Source organism: Triticum dicoccoides, chromosome 7B (genome assembly GCF_002162155.2).
Source record: "Triticum dicoccoides isolate Atlit2015 ecotype Zavitan chromosome 7B, WEW_v2.0, whole genome shotgun sequence".
Classification (NCBI taxonomy): domain Eukaryota; kingdom Viridiplantae; phylum Streptophyta; class Magnoliopsida; order Poales; family Poaceae; genus Triticum; species Triticum dicoccoides.
The window spans coordinates 29,930,541-29,950,526 of record NC_041393.1 but is presented as its reverse complement, the minus strand read 5'-3'; positions in this window follow the sequence as shown (position 1 = coordinate 29,950,526).

Here is a 19,986-nt window from a genome sequence, read left to right as displayed (position 1 = left end):
AATTCATTTATTAATCTAATTGGCATTCATATTAAACACATAATATATTTCATTCCCATATTAAGGAAGCAGGATTTCATAATTGAAATACATCAGACTACAACATGATATAGCTTTAGCACTCAGCTACCCCATTACACAACTGCAACAGCACCAAGTTTCACATGCAACATCTAGAACCTTTCGAAATTAGCATCATAGATGGTACATAGACAGATGCATCTCATCGTGAAAACTACTAAAGCGGAAGGCGAATATTGAGCCTTCATTGATGTTGAAGGTCTTTGCAACTTTTGGCCAGTGCCTGTGGATGATTGACCGTCCATCCTTCATCCTCTTCAGGAACACTTCAATATTGAACCATGGGTGTTGTGTGAAAACCTTCCTCGCCTCCTTACCATAGAAGTGGTTTGAGAGGTAATCATCAGTGAACTACTTTGGAATGGCCTGAAAACAAGGATGTGCATAAATATCTTCTCTACATTGGAAATGGGGCAAAGGAATAAAAAAAGGCAAGGTATAATAGTTAGTACCATCTTGTAGTGAACCGATGTCTTCCTTATTGTGTAGACAAAGATCTTGTTGTTTTTTGTCGCTAATTTCTTTATCCTAACAATCTTTCTGAGTTTCTTGACTTGATTGATATTCATGGACAACTCATTTCCCCATATGCAAAAAGGGTCGAACAGTGGGTCAAAACCACTGACAGCAGGACCTACATGTGCAAGACCGAATTGTTAAAAACCTAGATATTAGAATGGCTCCTACAATTGCACAATAATGTGCTATTAGACAACAGACCATGCACGTGCTAACCTCGATTGTAAACCTTAGTGCTTCCAATTGTTTCCCTGCAACACATATAAGGTAGTTAGTCATCGGGTTAAGTAAGGGTTCACATGCTATTAGTAAAATATGTTGATGAAAAATAAGCACATTGTAGATTCATCAGATTAATTCAAGCCACATGGAAACCCCATTTATCCAAACCAAGCATGATTAAGAACTAGGAAATATAGCACTTGTATATGTTTCTCATGTATTAAGTGCAGCCAAATTCGATTTATACCTCACATGCACAACAATACAAATTCCACCCACGACAATTGGACATCATATTGCAGAATTGAACCAAACAGTTAACTAAACATAACAAATGAACCAAACATTAACTGAGCACCACATTGCACAATATAACATACTCCTAATAGAGGATCAGACTGTTAACTGAACCAAGCATGCTTAACAACTTGGAAATATAGCAATTGTATTTGTTACTCATGTATTTAGTACAGCCAAATTCGATTTACTTCTCACATGGTATACAATAACAGAATGCACCTGTAACCATTGAACATCGCATTGCAGAATTGAACCAAACAGTTAACTAAACACCACAACACAAATGAACCAAACGTTAACTGAGCACCACATTGCACAATGTATAACCAAACTAAGCATGCTTGACAACTTGGAAATATATCAATTGTATTCGTTTATCATGTATTTTGTAAAGATAAATTCAATTTATTTCTCACATGGAAGACAATACAAAATTGCAGCCTGAAGAATTGAACATCACATTTACAGAATTGAACCAAACAGTTAACATTTACCTGAAGATGACAACTAATTAACCAAATAGTTAATAAGTGAGCACCACACAACACGACATATAGAACATATACACAGGAGCAACAGATTACATGGTAAAATTATATAGCACAATTCACTAGAATTTGTTAAGGAAAGGGAGGAGCAGCACACACAACGGGTAAACCGAGCATGCTTAACCGGCGTAGCTAGTAAATGGAAAGGTGCTCCTCCAAAATCTGGGGGTCGGCACGAATGGTAGCCATCGCGACCTCATCCGCGCGTGCAGCCACGATTTGCTTCTCCGCTGCCAAATGCTCCTTGAGCTCCTAGCTATACTGCATGTACCATGGCTTAGGGCGGCACTTATTTGGTGGAGGGGTCAGTGATTTGGGTGGAAGGTATCGTGCCGGTGGTCGGGGCATGTGGGATGTGGAAGGAGGAGGAGGATGGGGGTCTGGTGGGGATTACCTGCCTGGATAAATGAGGCCGAGCACCGTGAAGGAGGGTCGCCGGCGAGGGGGGCGGCGGTGTAATCAAGGAGTGGAGGTTTCAACTTGGAAAGGAAGACGGAAACAGGGGAAATGTGGCTTTTGGTAAGGGGGAGGGCCGGGGAGGTAGATATTTCCGCGGAAGCCAAAAATTTTGAATCGATTCAGTGAAAAAACTGGCGCGCAAAATGTCATCAGACACGGTCCCTTATTCAGAACTGTGTACAATATGTGAACATCACAAACGATTCAGATAGCTTAACCCGTGTGTGATGAGTTTGAACGTCAAAAATTTTGGCTCCAATTTCCCTGGTTACAGTGCTCATCCACGTCATTGCATAATTTGGGTACACAAAGGAGACTACATCACACCCACACTTCTTAATCGAGCAAGATCAGCAATTAAATAGAGCTAGCTAGCCTAAACATTACTCTAAAAAATTAAAGACCAGCACTCTTAATTAAACAAAAACAAAGAGTACTACTACAACTGGTGCTCGTCGATCTCCGTCGCCTCCTCCATGTCCAGCTCGCGCCCGACAGTCTCCTGGGGAAGGAGCTCCATGGAATCCATCGCACCATATTGGGCAAGCATCTCGCCATCCACGTCTGCCATCTCTTTGGAAAAGGCCGCCACGAGCTGGGCATGGGCGGCCGTGATCTGGGCTTGGACGGGCTCCGTCGTTGCAAGGTATGCGGTGGAGGAACGGATAGCTACTCGAACGCTCTTGGCGATTGCCAACTCTTCGGCCGTGGGTTGCCGACCATTGTCGGTGAAGCTTCATTAGATTTGTGCAGTGACCGCCATGAGCTGGGTGTGGGCAGCCTCGACATAGTGATGGGCGGCCTCCATCAAGGCTAAGGTCGCCGCTATGGAACAGACAGCTGATGTGCCGCTCTCGTGAGCAGCCCCGATGTGCCCTCCATCTCCTTTCTTTCTCCCTTGTTTCTCTTTTCCCTCTCCCTCTCCCTTCGATTTTACTCACCTCCCATGCCCATGCCTGCGTAGGTCGTTAACATGGCCAACCAGGAGCTCTCCGCCTTGGCCGCAAAGAGGATCCTCACACCGTTGTCTTGCTCTACACTGGATCCAGTCCCTCTCCAATAGTCGTCGCCGGATCTGGTCTGCCACTACCCATCCGCACCTCCGGCGACCCTTGTCGTAATTCGATCGAACCACTAACACCATTGATAGCATGCACAGGGTCGCGATTTTTTTTTGTTTTTGAAATTAATAGTAGTAGCGCGGGTCACAAACACACGCTACTACTAACACACGTACTAGTAGTGCGGGATGCACCGCGCTACTACTACAAGTTAGTTGTAGCGCCGTAGTAGTAGCGTGGGCACCCGCTACTAGCTGTTTAACCCGCGCTACTACTAGGCTTTTTCCTAGTAGTGAAGTAAGGGGCCATTTTTCACGAAAAAACTCCACCTCCAAAGGAAACATTAGATCGGGTGAAAGTGAAGCGCACTCTTGATGACCTTAGGCGACCACCACCTCCTCCGCTGCAATCCAACTATGAGCGCATTATTGAAAGGGCGTATAAGGAAGCGGAGCGGTCGGGAAGTACTTCCAGTGATGCAAGGTTAGCAGAACAAAGAAGTGGGAAAAAATTCCGCTCGGCGAACAGGCGAACCAATCGTGCCCCCCGCTCAAGGTGTCTAGCGATATCGTCGCTAATCATCGGTGGATGGTGCTCGGTACCAATCCTGCTGATTACCTGAGCGATGATGTAGAGTTTGAAATAATGGAGGTGGACACCTTTAGTAACTAGCACGGGAAGCCTCTCATCAAACGTGATCATCCTCCTCTAACAACAATGATGCGAAGATTGCATGAATGGTACATGGTGAAGGAAATATGCCCTAGAGGCAATAATAAAGTTGTTATTTATATTTCCTTATATCATGATAAATGTTTATTATTCATGCTAGAATTGTATTAACCGGAAACTTAGTACATGTGTGAATACAAAGACAAAATAGAGTGTCCCTAGTATGTCTCTACTTGACTAGCTCGTTAATCAAAGATGGTTATGTTTCCTGACCATAGACATGTGTTGTCATTTGATGAGTGGGATCACATCATTAGAGAATGATGTGATGGATGAGACCCATCCATTATCTTAGCATAATAAATGTTTAGTTTTATTGCTATTGCTTTCTTCATGACTTATACATGTTCCTCTCACTATGAGATTATGCAACTCCCGAATACCGGAGGAACACTTTGTGTGCTATCAAACGTCACAACGTAACTTGGTGATTATAAAGATGCTCTACAGGTGTCTCCGAAGGTGTTTGTTGGGTTGGCATAGATCGAGATTAGGATTTGTCACTTCGTGTATCAAAGAGGTATCTTTGGGCCCTCTCGGTAATGATCATCACTATAAGCCTTGCAAGCAATGTGAATAATGAGTTAGTTACGGAATGATGCATTACGGAACGAGTAAAGGGACTTGCTAGTAACAAGATTGAACTAGGTATGAGGATACCGATGATCAAATCTCGGGCACATAACATACCGATGACAAAGGGAACAACGTATGTTGTTATGCGGTTTGGCCGATAAAGATCTTCATAGAATATGAAGGAACCAATATGAGCATACAGGTTCTGCTATTGGTTATTGATCAAAGATGTGTCTCAATCATGTCTACATAGTTCTCAAACCCGTAGGGCCCGCACGCTTAACGTTCGCTGACGATTTGTATTATGAGTTATGTGTTTTGGTGACCGAAGTTTTGTTTGGAGTCCTGGATGATATCGCGAACATGACGAGGAGTCTCTAAATGGTCGAGAGGTAAAGATTAATATATTGGAAGGTAGTATTCGGACATCGGAATGGTTTCGAGTGATCCAGATATTTTACCGGAGTACCAAGGGGTTACTGGAACACCCCAGGGAAGTGTTGGGTCAACTTGGGCCTAAGAGAGAGAGAGGGAAGCCCACGGGGGGGGGGGGTGGAGGGGTGGCGCGCTCCCCCTCCTAGGGAGTTCGAATAGGACAAGGAGGAGGGGGCGCCCCCACCCCTTCCCTTTCCCTCTCCATCTCCTTCCTTTTCCCTTCGGTGGAAGAAAGGAAAGGGGGGGCGAATCCTACTAGGAGTGGAGTCCTAGCATTACTCCCCCCATGGCGCGCCCCTCCTGGCCACCGGCCTCCTCCTTCCCTCATTTATATACGGGGACAGGGGTGATAACCCACAAGTATAGGGGATCGCAACAGTTTTCGAGGGTAGAGTATTCAACCCAAATTTATTGATTCGACACAAGTGGAGCCAAAGAATATTCTCAAGTATTAGCAGTTGAGTTGTCAATTCAACCACACCTGGATAACTTAGTATCTGCAGCAAAGTATTTAGTAGCAAAGTAGTATGATAGTAATGGTAACAGTGGCAAAAGTAACAATAGCAGTTTTGTAGTAATTGTAACAGTAGCAACGGTAAAGTAAATAAGCAAAGCACAATATGTGAAAAGCTCGTAGGCATTGGATCAGTGATGGATAATTATGTCGGATGCGATTCCGCATGTAATAGTTATAACATAGGATGGTACAGAACTAGCTCCAATTCATCAATGTAATGTAGGCATGTATTCCGAATATAGTCATATGTGCTTATGGAAAAGAACTTGCATGACATCTTTTGTCCTACCCTCCCGTGGTAGCGGGGTCCTAATGGAAACTAAGGGATATTAAGGCCTCCTTTTAATAGAGTACCGGACCAACGCATTAACACATAGTGAATACATGAACTCCTCAAACTACGGTCATCACCGAGAAGTATCCCGATTATTGTCACTTCGGGGTTGTCGGATCATAACACATAATAGGATCAAGAACTCACATATATTCATGAAAAAATAATAGGTTCAGATCTGAAATCATGGCACTCGGGCCCTAGTGACAAGCATTAAGCATAGCAAAGTCATAGCAACAATAATCTCAGAACATAGTGGATACTAGGGATCAAACCCTAACAAAACTAACTTGATTACATGGTAAATCTCATCCAACCCATCACCGTCCAGCAAGCCTATGATGGAATTACTCACGCACGCGGTGAGCATCATGAAATTGGTGATGGAGGATGGTCGATGATGATGACGGCGATGAATCACCCTCTTTGGAGCCCTGAACGGACTCCAGATCAGCCCTCCCGAGAGAGATTAGGGCTTGGCGGTGGCTCCATATCGTAAAACGCGATGAAACTTTCTCTCTGATTTTTTTCTCCGCGAAAGCAAATATATATAGTTGGAGTTGAGGTTGGTGGACATCCAGGGGGCCCATGAGGCAAGGGGGCGCGCCCAGGGGGAGGGGGCGCGCCCCCCACCCTCGTGGACAGGGTATGGGCCCCCTGGCCTTGATTCTTTTGCCAGTATTTTTTATATTTTCGAAAAGTAATCTCCGTGGATTTTCAGGTCATTCCGAGAACTTTTGTTTCTGCACAAAAATAACACCATGGTAGTTCTGCTAAAAACAACGTCAATCCGGGTTAGTTTCATTCAAATCATGCAAGTTAGAGTCCAAAACAAGGGCAAAAGTGTTTGGAAAAGTAGATACATTGGAGACGTATCAACTCCCCCAAGCTTAAACCCTTGCTTGTCCTCAAGCAATTCAGTTGACAAACTAAAAGTGATAAAGAAAAACTTTTACAAACTCTATTTGTTCTTGTTGTTATAAATATGTAAAGTCGGCATTCAAGTTTTCAGCAAAGATTATGAATTAACCATATTCACAATAACACTTAGGTCTCATGTTTACTCATATCAATGGCATAATCAACTAGCGACCTTTAAAGATCAAGGACTGACTAAACATCTTGTAACATCCCAAAATTCTAAATTTTGGAATGTTATATTAAATAGATAGATTTGATTGATTGTTTGATTGATTGACTGAAAGTGAGTGAATTTGAATTTTTTTGAAAGTTAAATGAGAGGGAATAAAAGGACTTTCCCAAACTTTCATTTTTGCTTTTATGATCTCCATGAATTCAAATTCTTTTCATCACAAAACCCTGGAGAGAAGATGACATGACTTCTTCCATTTATTTAAATGACAAGGGGTGTTGAAAATATTTGAATTTCATTTGAGAATATTTCCAATTCTGAAACTTTATGCAACTCAATGATTTTCACGAGAGAAGATAAAATGACTTCTTCAAAACATATGAAATATGAGTTGGGAGTTTCAAAGAATTAAATTCAAAGTTCTTTTGAATTTATTTTCAACTTGGAGTTATTTGAGTTTTATTCAAATTATTTTTCTCCAAAAATAAAATATATGGAAAATAGGGTAACATGATTCCCTACATCAGAAAATTGGAGAGAAATAAATTTGAATTAATTTTGGTATTTTTAAAAGGATTTTTATTGGATTCTATTAGAGCTGTAGCACTCTTTGCTTTATTTAAAATTATGTGGATTTTATTTGACTCAATAGAAATGTTCATCTTGTAAGAAATCTTTTTCTGAAAATTGTGATATATTATATGCCTATATAATATTTTTATTTATTTTTATTTATTTTGTTTGACTGAGAAAATGTTTAAAAAAAAGGGAAGAAGTTCCCCGGGCCAACTGGGCCGAAGCCCAGCCAGCCGGCCCAAGTCGCGCCGCCTTCCTCCTCCCGTGCTCAACCCGGACTCCGAGCGAGCCACGCCGCCGCGCCGCCCCCTTCCCCAAGCAGCTCCTCCCCGGCCCCTCTTTATAAGGCACAGCTCCGCCGCCCCGCCTCCTCTCTTCTTTTCCCCGCCGCGCTGCAGCCGGAGATCGCCGCCACCAACCGTCGCCACCGCCGCACTTTGCTGCCGCCCGCGCCTCCGTCCGCCGCCTGCTTGCATGCGCCGCCGTTCCGCCTTGCCTCGCCACTGCTGCCGTCCACCGCCGCACCCCGCCGCGAACGGCGGAGCTCGCCGGACTCGCCGGAGTCCGCAGCCTCGCCGGAGAGCTGCCGGTTTTCCGCCGAAGACCGCCGAACCGCCAAGGACAGGTATAAAAACCGAACCCTATATCGGTTTTCTACAGAAAACCTAGATCTGATTTTTTTATGTTTAGTTATGTAGTGAGCGTTCACTAGTTAGGCTTCTGGAGCGAACGGTTTTCATCGGTTTTGTCTCTGTAGCGAACGATTCGTTCGATAGGATTTTTCTTTTTCTTTTAGTTTCGGCCAGGGACCCATCCGTGAATATAATTATTTACACATTGGCCCCTAGTTTTCAAACCCTCACAACTTTTTACTCGTTAGTCCAAATCCAACGAAACCAACGCCCACTTCTTCGTTATGATCTCCTCTATCCAGTAAAGCAACTTAAACATGTTTTTGAAAGTTTAAAATTTGAATTTGATCAGATTTGAATTTGAACTTCGTTTGATCGTAACTTGAGTTTCATAGCTCCGTTTGAGTTGATTCTTTTTGCAAAGTGAAGCTCTTGACCTAGACTTTCTGATAAGGCCAAATTCACATAATTTTGGTACTGTTAGAAATTGTTTTATGTTGCAAGAGTTATTTGCTTGGTTTTGATGTTTTCTGAATCGTCTTCTTCGTTCTTTCCGATCTTTTGAGTGATTGCTTATGTGTGGTTACTATTGCTTGCTCACGATAGATTGACCGGAGTGTGACGAGTAGATCTATCAAGAGTTTTGAGTGCGAATCATCTTCATCAACATTGCAGGCAAGTTCACACTTTGATCATACCTTTTCTCATACCCAGTTTTTATGCATGAGATCTATCCTCAAACATTGCATGATTAGGATCTAATTAACTTGTGGGTTTTGGGAAGTAGATTGAGGTAGCACCTATTACCTGTTTTATTATCAAACCCTTGGGAGTTACTTCTATGTTTGCTTATTCTGCCATGTTATGCTAGTAGACGTGGATTGGGTGAGTGAATTTCCATGACAGATGTGAGATTGTTAATTAATGGCTTATTTAAGGTGGCAACTTAAACACACATCTGGGTGGATTGAGGCACCTGGTTACTCCAGGACTTGCCTGGCTAGGCACCTGGGTTTCCAGGACTTGCCTGTATTTCTTCGGACCGCCACCCAGGCTCAAAGGGATCATGAGATTATTCAAACTAGAAACTTCCATGTGCAGCCACATGCTATTATGGGCTCTAGCATAGTTGACTAAGTTGTGCGAACTCTTACGGGGTGGACTAGCAGATGTAGGGGATGTAGGTTGGTACGGTCTACCCCTATGTAAGGTGCAAGTGCTTCTGAAAGACTATGTCTCGGTCATCCGTTTCTCAAACACCATGTAGTGCGAGAAACCAAGCGGAGGCGATCGAGTCATGTGGGGAAAAGTGCGCAAACCTCTGCAGAGTGTATAAACTAATCATGATTAGCCGTGTCCCCGGTTATGGACATCTTGAGTATCTAGTACTTGATTTTCCTGTGAATCTCATCATGTTACTTTAATTAATTGTGTTGGGTTTAATGAGTACTTTTAATTGGGATTGAGAATGCTGTCAACCATTCTCAATGTTTAACAACCACCATGATAGCTAAATAAATTTATTTCTTTGCAGTAGGGAAAAATTGGCTTTACGCAAAACTATAACCATAGAGCTTTTCCACCAGCCAAATATGCATGTAGTGATAGCCTTTTTCATCATTGCTCTATGGTGTGAATTTGCCAGTACATTCAATGTACTGACCCTCTGTGGCTGCAACGTCTCATGTTGCAGGATCTTACGACGAGTAAGTGATACGTTAGGGTTACATTTCCTATACTCAACTTTGCCGTTGGTGTTGAGGGGAATCCACAACCTTGTTACTTCCGCTATTTTGGATTGAGGTAATAGTATTTACGCTACTTTATACATGTGATTTACCTCTCTTATAAATCCTCGAGTACTGTGTGTGTCAGCATACCGATCCAGGGATGACACGTAAGCGCAGAGACTTGACCCATTCGGGTCGGGTCGCTACAAGATGGTATCAGAGCACATGTTGACTGTAGGACGTGACCCTAGAAACTGGCAAGCCCATAGGGAAGATTTTTCTCTACAACTTTCTTTTCAAAAGAATGTTTTACCTCTCTTCTCTTCTGAGCTTATTCAAATCTTCCCTTTTAGTGAGACCATACCCCTTTCCCCTTTTGACCCCTCGAAGATTCTACTGATGAGACCACTACAAGAAGGACCAAATATCGGACAACTAAGACTACTTTGGAATAAAGAGGATTTTTACCGTGCATTACAATGACGGAAACTACAACGGTGAAGACTCCGAAGACTAGGAGAATTTGAAGTCTTTGAAGAATTTCCAGATTTGTATGACCTAAGAAGGCTACCCTTATGGAACTTGGCAGACTATGGAAGTTGTCAATACCCGAAATCAAGATGTATTGGAAAAAGACAGAAACATGGAGCATTAGAACTCAAAGTTTTGTCAAGAAAACCCTAAGGCAGGCGATATCAACTATGGAATGATAGCTCATGGAAATGACAAGAGCAGAAACATGGACATTCATGATGTTATCGTGCGCCTATGCTATTGTCACCACGCGGAGTTAAGCATGCAGATGCATGGAAAGATTGGATGGTAGAAGGCTGATGGAGCATCCGTCAGCAGAAGATGAAGTTTTAATCTTAGCCGGTGTATCACCAGGATCTGGAGTATTACATCAAGAAGTTTAATATGGACCTTCGGGAAGCTGTATTTGATAAGGAAGCAGTTCGTGAAGCACTCAGGAACCAAAAGATGAAAGTAGCCAAGCCGGAGGAGCTAAGACCTCAAGATACCGAAGATTCATCCAGAACTGAAGGATAGAAGGACATGGTTCATACCAAGGATGTTGAAACCCAGAAGTTTGGAACACAACTCCGGGAATATTAAAGGATGTCACTAGAGAATTCGCGTCAACAGAGATCTGGCAGAGGAACTTGAGAAGGACAAGTACGATCGGAAGAAGCCATCGGAGTCATGACCAAGACTTGAAGAGTTTGATGACGTTGAGATCTATAGACCATTAGAAGACCCAACCCCTGTTACATACTTACGTTAGATGCGACGATTGTGAGCTGTCATTTGTTTGTTGTTTTTCCGACAGCCACAATAAAATCTGCCTTTTCAAAACTCTTGTTTGTACTGTGTGCATCCCCCTCGATCTCTCTTACCCCACCCCAAACCCATGGACCCAATAGAGGATGAATTGAGATGAGCTCGTATTTTCGGGACCGATGAGTCAATTGGAGACGGACCGATGGATTCAGAACATGGAGGATCACATGGAGAATAACCCTATAGCCGAAAAGTATATAACCCAGCATGCTCTTAAGTGTTTTGAAAGAGGTGCTGCTACTTGGTGGAGGATGTACCAAACCATCAATGGATTGCAAGGAGTAACCACTTGGAAGGAATTTAAGTTGACTTTGCCAAAGTCTCGGCTTGTGTCCCAGAAGTTGAAGCCTTATGGAAATGATATGAAGAAACCCTGTGCATACATGCTTTGTGGAGAAATAGGACACAACCATAAAGAAAACAAGGACGAATACCCTCATAAGCGGAGGATTACCAAAGGAGTTAGTCGAGGATTTTCACGGAACTTCGGTTGGAGATTGTTCCCAAAGGTTTTGTTGTAGCAATGGAAGTTTAGTCTACATTGTTGGGAAAGATCCGTGAAGCTCAGAAGGATGACGAAGAGATTGCTGAGATAAAAGAGAGGATGAGCAAAGGAAAGGCCAAAGGTTTTCGTAAGGATGAGCATGACACCTTATGGTTTGAGGATAGTGTATATGTTCCCAATAATGCAAAGATCAGGAAGTAAAATACTTCAGGAGGCTCATGACTCACCATACTCGATTCGCCCTAGAAACACCAAGATGTATTTGAATTTGAAGGAGTGTTTCTGGTGGACTGGTATGAAGAAGGATATTGCGGAGTATGTAGTCATAGGTGATGCATGCCAGAGAGAGTAAAAGCAGAGCATCAGAGGCCAGCAGGATTAATACAGCCTATGCCGATACCTGAATGGAAGTGGGATAAGCTTGGCATGGATTTCATTACCGAATTTCCCAGAACCCGAATGGGACATGATTCTATCTGGGTAGTAGTTGATTCACTTGACCAAAGTGGCTCACTTTATCCCAGTGAAAACCACCTATACAAGTGCGAAGTTGGCCAAGATAAATTTGACCAGGATCGTATGTCTGCATGGAGTTCCGAGGACCATCTTATCAGATAGAGGAACACAGTTTACCTCAAAGTTTTGGAATCAGCTGCACCAGACTTTGGGTACTAGGCTAGAGTTCAGTACAACCTTTCATCCGCAGACAGATGGATAAATGGAGTCAATCAGATTCTGGAGGACATGTTGAGAGCGTGTGCGCTAGATTATGGATCTAGTAGTGATGATAATCTACCTTACTTAGAGTTCTCGTACAACAACAGCTACCAAGTCAGTTTGAAGATGGCCCTTTTAAGCTTTGTATGGGAGAAGGAGCCAGACACTGTTGATGTGGGATAAAGTTGGAGACTGTCAGTTGTTTGGAACAAATGTGATCAAGGAGTCAGAAGAGAATGTTAAGTTGCTTCGAGATAGACTGAAGGTAGCTCAGTCCTGGTAGAAGAGTTATGCAGACTCAAAAACGCAAGGAGGTAGTCTATGAAATTGGAGAGAGAGCAGGTCTTTGTGTGTTCCCTGCGAGGAGTTAAACGATGTGGAGTTAAGGAAAAGTCAGCCCCGAGATTTGTAGGACCATACCGAGTTTTGGAGCGTATGGGAGAAGTGGCAAACAAGTTGAAGTCACCCGAAGGACTGTCAGGAGTTCATGATGTGTTGCACGTTTCCCAGTTGAAGAAGTGCCATGCAGAAATGGCCAATATTCCCCTGTAAGGACGCTTGACCCTGGAAAGGATAATGATGTTCCACGAAGTGGAGTATGGACTTCATAAGTATAAGTTTTTATCTCGGTATGTGGGACATCCCACGAGGATGAAGAGATGAAGTACTCTTGGATATAAAGGAGATATGATGTTGGAAGTATGGAGCAATTGTAACTCCATGATGAGTTGGAGTAATCACGTCTTAGTTTGGTGCCAATAGAAGGAAGGAAGACAATACAATTGGATGGATTTTAAGTATGCTTGGAAGTTGGATGTTGGGATATGATCAGTTGCCCAGATGATGTGTTCAACGATTTTAAGTGATGAGATGGGCCATAACCCACAGGCCCCAGGACCTGCCAAGAAGCAAGCACGCCCTTGCTGAAGGAAAAACCGTGGAAGAAGTTACGATTTTATCAACCGACGATTTTATAGGAGCAACGCAAAACCTGAGAGTGGTTAAGGAACGATAGATGTTTGTTTGGCTTGCAGAATCAATGGATTATCCGAACTTGGTTTGTGGACAAGGGAAAATCTGCAATGCTTGTGAGGATGACCGAGTGTTAGAATGCGATATTCGCTAAACCATGTACAAGGTAATGATTTGGGTGCGGAATGGATTGATCACCATACCGACTTACTCTTATTATTCGCTTTGCTATATGGGATGGTAAATCTGAGTGACTTACCTATAGTAGAGAGACGACGATCAAAACCTTGTTGAACCTTAGAATGGTATAAGTATTTTTTTTCCCTTGTACAAGGCAGTTGTTGCCAACCGTAGAATATACGGTGAGGATCAACCCAGACCCATTTCCTGCAGGAGAAACCCGAAATTGATGACCACCATGAGATATCGATAGTTGTTTAGAATTGGCGCCAGACCCGTCAGCTATGAAGACCCAATCTCGGAATAACCTTACCAAGAGGAAAGGACAAAAGAATTGAGGAAAAGGTTATGCCACTACCGGAAGGGCACAGAGAAGGAATTATCCTTAATATCTGAGAAGACCGACCCTGCCAGCAATAAGGATGGAGTATATGAGTTTTGATGGAACCGTAACCATGCTTTTAAGGGTGGTAGCACCCCAGACCTCGCGTGATGTTCGATGGATTTCGAGAAGACCCCCAAACCCTAACCTATTTCTTTCTAGCCTCTCCGAATCTCGAGGACGAGATTCATTTTAAGGGTGGTAGGTTTGTAACATCCCAAAATTCTAAATTTTGGAATGTTATATTAAATAGATAGATTTGATTGATTGTTTGATTGATTGACTGAAAGTGAGTGAATTTGAAATTTTTTGAAAGTTAAATGAGAGGGAATAAAAGGACTTTCCCAAACTTTCATTTTTGCTTTTATGATCTCCATGAATTCAAATTCTTTTCATCACAAAACCCTGGAGAGAAGATGACATGACTTCTTCCATTTATTTAAATGACAAGGGGTGTTGAAAATATTTGAATTTCATTTGAGAATATTTCCAATTCTGAAACTTTATGCAACTCAATGATTTTCACGAGAGAAGATAAAATGACTTCTTCAAAACATATGAAATATGAGTTGGGAGTTTCAAAGAATTAAATTCAAAGTTCTTTTGAATTTATTTTCAATTTGGAGTTATTTGAGTTTTATTCAAACTATTTTTCTCCAAAAATAAAATATATGGAAAATAGGGTAACATGATTCCCTACATCAGAAAGTTGGAGAGAAATAAATTTGAATTAATTTTGGTATTTTTAAAAGGATTTTTATTGGATTCTATTAGAGCTGTAGCACTCTTTGCTTTATTTAAAATTGTGTGGATTTTATTTGACTCAATAGAAATGTTCATCTTGTAGGAAATCTTTTTCTGAAAATTGTGATATATTATATGCCTATATAATATTTTTATTTATTTTATTTACTTTGTTTGACTGAGAAAATGTTTAAAAAAAAGAGAAGAAGGTCCCCGGGCCAACTGGGCCGAAGCCCAGCCAGCCGGCCCAAGTCGCGCCGCCTTCCTCCTCCCGTGCTTAACCCGGACTCGCCGGAGTCCGAGCGAGCCACGCCGCCGCGCCGCCCCCTTCCCCAAGCAGCTCCTCCCCGACCCCTCTTCATAAGGCGCAGCTCCGCCGCCCCGCCTCCTCTCTTCTTTTCCCCGCCGCGCCGCAGCCAGAGATCGCCGCCACCAACCGTCGCCGCCGCCGCACTTTGCCGCCGCCCACGCCTCCGTCCGCTGCCTGCTTGCGTGCGCCGCCTTTCCGCCTCGCCTCGCCGCTGCTGCCGTCCACCGCCGCACCCCGCCGCGAACGCCGGAGCTCGCCGGACTTGCCAGAGTCCGCAGCCTCGCCCGGAGAGCTGCCGGTTTTCCGCCGAAGACCGCCGAACCGCCAAGGACCGGTATAAAAACCGAACCCTAGATCAGTTTTCTACAGAAAGCCTAGATCTGATTTTTTTTATGTTTAGTTATGTAGTGAGCGTTCACTAGTTAGGCTTCTGGAGCGAACGGTTTTCGTCAGTTTTGTCTCTGTAGCGAACGATTCGTTCGATAGGATTTTTCTTTTTCTTTTAGTTTCGGCCAGGGACCCATCCGTGAATATAATTATTTACACATTGGCCCCTAGTTTTCAAACCCTCACAACTTTTTACTCGTTAGTCCAAATCCAACGAAACCAATGCCCACTTCTTCGTTATGATCTCCTCTATCCAGTAAAGAAACTTAAACATGTTTTTGAAAGTTTAAAATTTGAATTTGATCAGATTTGAATTTGAACTTCGTTTGATCGTAACTTGAGTTTCGTAGCTCCGTTTGAGTTGATTCTTTTTGCAAAGCGAAGCTCTTGACCTAGACTTTCTGATAAGGCCAAATTCACATAATTTTGGTACTGTTAGAAATTGTTTTATGTTGCAAGAGTTATTTGCTTGGTTTTGATGTTTTCTGAATCGTCTTCTTCGTTCTTTCCGATCTTTTGAGTGATTGCTTATGTGTGGTTACTATTGCTTGCTCACGATAGATTGACCGGAGTGTGACGAGTAGATCTATCAAGAGTTTTGAGTGCGAATCATCTTCATCAACATTGCAGGCAAGTTCACACTTTGATCATACCTTTTCTCATACCCAGTTTTTATGCATGAGATCTATCCTCAAACATTGCATGATTAGGATCTAATTAACTTGTGGGTTTTGGGAAGTAGATTGAGGTAGCACCTATTACCTGTTTTATTATCAAACCCTTGGGAGTTACTTCTACGTTTGCTTATTCTGCCATGTTATGCTAGTAGACGTGGATTGGGTGAGTGAATTTCCATGACAGATGTGAGATTGTTAATTAATGGTTTATTTAAGGTGGCAACTTAAACACACATCTGGGTGGATTGAGGCACCTGGTTACTCCAGGACTTGCCTGGCTAGGCACCTGGGTTTCCAGGACTTGCCTGTATTTCTTCGGACCGCCACCCAGGCTCAAAGGGATCATGAGATTATTCAAACTAGAAACTTCCATGTGCAGCCACATGCTATTATGGGCTCTAGCATAGTTGACTAAGTTGTGCGAACTCTTACGGGGTGGACTAGCAGATGTAGGGGATGTAGGTTGGTACGGTCTACCCCTATGTAAGGTGCAAGTGCTTCTGAAAGACTATGTCTCGGTCATCCGTTTCTCAAACACCATGTAGTGCGAGAAACCAAGCGGAGGCGATCGAGTCATGTGGGGAAAAGTGCGCAAACCTCTGCAGAGTGTATAAACTAATCATGATTAGCCGTGTCCCCGGTTATGGACATCTTGAGTATCTAGTACTTGATTTTCCTGTGAATCTCATCATGTTACTTTAATTAATTTTGTTGGGTTTAATGAGTACTTTTAATTGGGATTGAGAATGCTGTCAACCATTCTCAATGTTTAACAACCACCATGATAGCTAAATAAATTTATTTCTTTGCAGTAGGGAAAAATTGGCTTTACACAAAACTGTAACCATAGAGCTTTTCCACCAGCCAAATATGCATGTAGTGATAGCCTTTTTCATCATTGCTCTATGGTGTGGATTTGCCAGTACATTCAATGTACTGACCCTCTGTGGCTGCAACGTCTCATGTTGCAGGATCTTACGACGAGTAAGTGATACGTTAGGGTTATGATTTCCTATACTCAACTTTGCCGTTGGTGTTGAGGGGAACCCACAACCTTGTTACTTCCGCTATTTTGGATTGAGGTAATAGTATTTACGTTACTTTATACATGTGATTTACCTCTCTTATAAATCCTCGAGTACTGTGTGTGTCAGCATACCGATCCAGGGATGACACGTAAGCACAGAGACTTGACCCATTCGGGTCGGGTCGCTACGACATTGTAATTCATGGTAAAAGAGATCCAGTCAAGTCATACCCAATATAAACTAATAGTAATGAATGCAAATGACAATGTGCTCTCTAGCGGGTGCTTTTTAATAAGAGGATGATGACTCAACATAAAAGTAAATAGATAGGCCCTTCGCAGAGCGAAGCAGGGATTTGTAGAGGTGCCAGAGCTCGATTTTGAAATAGAGATGAATAACATTTTGAGCGGTATACTTTCACTGTCAATGCAACAACTATGCGATCTCGATATCTTCCATGCTACATACATTATAGGCGGTTCCCAAACAGCATGGTAAAGTTCATACTCCCCGCCACCAACAAGCATCAATCCATGGCTTGCTCGAAACAACGAGTGCCTCCAACTAGCAACAGCCCTGGGGGAGTTTTGTTTAATTATTTTGAGTTGCTTTGATCTTTTTGATCATGGGACTGTGCATCCCGGTTACCACTTACCAACCATTTTCTCGTGAATGAGGAGCGGAGTCCACACCTCTTGAGAATAACCCACCTAGCATGGAAGATACAGACAACCCTAGTTGATACATGAGCTGCTCGAGCATACAAAACAGAATTTTATTTGAAGGTTTGGAGTTTGGAACATACAAATTTACTTGGAACAGCAGGTAAATACCGCATAAAGGAAGGTATGGTGGACTCATATGGAATAACTTTGGGGTTAATGGAGTTTGGATGCACAAGCAGTATTCCCGTTTAGTACAGGTGAAGGCTAGCAAAAGACTGGGAAGCGACCAACTGAGAGGGCGACAACAGTCATGAACATGCATTAAAATTAATCAACACCAGGTGCAAGCATGAGTAGGATATAATCCACCATGAACATAAATATCGTGAAGGCTATGTTGATTTTGTTTCAACTACATGCGTGAACATGTGCCAAGTCAAGTCACTCGAATCATTCAAAGGAGGATACCACCCTATCATACCACATCACAACCTTTTTAATAGCATGTTGGCACACAAGGTAAACCATTATAAGCTCCTAGCTAATTAAGCATGGCATAAGCAACTATAATCTCTAATTTTCATTGCAAACATGTTTATTCATAATAGGCTGAATCAGGAACGATGAACTCATCATATTTACAAAAATAAGAGAGGTCGAGTTCATACCAACTTCTTTCATCTCAATCAGTCCATCATATATCGTCATTATTGCCTTTCACTTGCACGGCCGAATGGTGTGGATAATAATAATAGTGCACGTGCATTGGACTAAGCTGGAATCTGCAAGCATTCAATTCAAGGTTGAAGACAAGGTAATATGGGCTCCTGGTTAAATCAACAATCATGCATATGAGAGCCACTAAACATTTTCATTATGGTCTTCTCCTCTCGACCCCCAAAGGAAAGAAAAGAAAATAAAACTATTTACACGGGAAATCTCCCAACAGGAAAAAGAAGAACGAGAAATATTTTTGGGTTTTCTTTTTAATTACTACTACAAGCATGGAAATTAAACTAACTAATTTCTTTTGGTTTTTCTTAAGGTTTATTAAACACACAATAAGAAAGCTAGAAGAAGAAATTAAACTAACATGGATATTACAATGAAAAAGTATGAGCACCGACGAGTAGAATAAGTGTGTGAACATGAATGTAATGTCGGTGAGAAATATGTACTCCCCCAAGCTTAGGCTTTTGGCCTAAGTTGGTCTATGCCCATGGATCGTGGCTACTCTCCCCGGTGTACTAAGGAGTGTCATAAGGGTACCACTGGCTAGCGATCTCTTCCGGATCCCACTGATAAGATGATGGACGATAAGGGTCCAGTGGTGGTTCCGGCTCAGGCTCTGGAGCTGATGTCTAGCCTCGATGCGCGTACACAGCCGTTGACAGGACGAGGTAATGGCCTGCAGTTAAGTCAAACAAAGAAGGCGCAGGCAGGGTAATAATCGCAATGTGTTTCTTATTAAATCTCAGGTTATACAAAAGCATCTTATCATCATTATCAACAATAAACTCATGCGCTACAATGCTCCTGTAATCTAAAAAGGTAAGAGGCAGCAGTGTCTCCTCTTTCTCATAATGCCTAATAGGTATCTCGAAATGTTTAGCAAGGCGTGCAGCATAGATACCTCCAAAGATGGGGCCCTTTGTATAGTTCAGGCTTAATCTTTTAGCAATAAAGGCACCCATACCAAAAGAGTTATCATGGAATAAAGCATGGAACAAAATAATAATATCAGGAACACTAAGGTTTCCACAGTTTCCGTGACCAATTAAGCATCGACTAGCAAATATGGCAAAGTAGCGTAAAACAGGAAAATGTATGCTTGTTATTCTTGCATCATAAACCCTCCTCGACTCCCCTATAGTAATAGTATCAATAAAACCATCCACATCTTTATGATGTGGTTCATCTAACATACCCTCAAAGGGTATTCTACAAACCATGCAAAAATTACGTAATGACATTTCCTTAGCCTCATCATATAAATTAAAACCTACTAAAGGCGATGAATTCTTAGGATAATAGTAGAAATTTTGCACAAAAGTATTGGTGAGTAAGAGATACTGTTCGATCCGGTCGTGGAGGAAGTCGGTGAGGCCCGCATTATCAGCCAAAGAATAAAAGTCTTCATAAATCCCGGCTGCTCTCAAGAAATTATCACAAGGCCACTCACACGGCCTTACTTCCGCTACGCAAGGAAGATTATACTTGGCATTTGTTTCTCCTTAGCTTGTTTATCCTTGGAGCCTTGGCT